The sequence below is a fragment of the Athene cunicularia genome (genome assembly GCF_003259725.1).
Source record: "Athene cunicularia isolate RWA chromosome 28 unlocalized genomic scaffold, athCun1 chr28_part2, whole genome shotgun sequence".
Taxonomy (NCBI): Eukaryota; Metazoa; Chordata; class Aves; order Strigiformes; family Strigidae; genus Athene; species Athene cunicularia.
The window spans coordinates 1,226,791-1,227,860 of NW_020799140.1; positions in this window are offsets into that span (position 1 = coordinate 1,226,791).

Below are 1,070 nucleotides of genomic sequence, written 5' to 3' on the forward strand. Positions count from 1 at the left end.
CCTTGGCTCCAGAGACTCATCCCCCCTCTCTGCCCCCTCCTGGCAGGGAGTTGCAGAGGGCCAGGAGGTCTCCCCTCAGCCTCCTCTTCTCCAGACTGAACCCCCCCAGTTCCCCCAGCCGCTCCCCAGCAGACCTGTGCTCCAGACCCTGCCCCAGCTCCGTTGCCCTTCTCTGGCCACGCTCGAGTCATTCAATGGCCTTTTTGGGGTGAGGGGTCCAGAACTGAACCCAGGAATCGAGGGGCGGCCTCCCCAGTGCCGAGCCCAGGGCTCAGATCCCTTCCCTGGCCCTGCTGGCCACGCTGTTTCCGATACAAGCCAGGATGCCCCTGGCATTACACTTAGATAAGAATTCTCTGTCCAGCTGCTCAGTGAATTTTGACACAGACTCCAAGAGCAGGGCAAGAGCCTGTTGCACTGTGCCAGGGCAGAAGTGCAGGGTGCCAGGTCCACTGTCAACTCCCGCACCATCTAATTAAGGTCCCACAGCTCATTAAATACTCCACGTTCACTCCAAATACTTCCTGGATTTGTGTTTTTTTTTCCATGCCTTTTCAAAGGTGGGGGTAGGTGGTTGTTTGAATCCCGTTTCAGCAGGTTTGTGCATCCCACCACGCAGCAGAGCACAGGGCAAACAGATGGCCTCGTCCTTCCTTCGCAGCAGGAGCTCATCTACCAATAACGGGGCTGAGAAGTTAGGGCAAGCCCGGGGTTTTTCTCCTCACTACACACAGCCTCAGGTAGTTTCTGTCGTACAAGATGATTTTCACAGGTTCTGGTCTTACTGGCAACCGCTGGGAGTATCAGCAAAACCAGTGCTTCAGTTCCTGTTGCACAGTACTGGGCCTTAATCCTGAGATTAACGCTACTGCGTTTCCATCACATTTTACTGGATGCCAGGCGAAGGGGAAGAGACAGAAGGGGCTGATTCAGTCCTTCTGGTTCTAGACATGATTTTCATAAATCCTTAGAATTTCAGCAGCAATTGCAAGTCAAAAAAAAATATGAAGAAATTAATGCAGCTTTAACCGAGACCAATTTTTTTCCCCCCCCTGTAATTTTCTTTGACA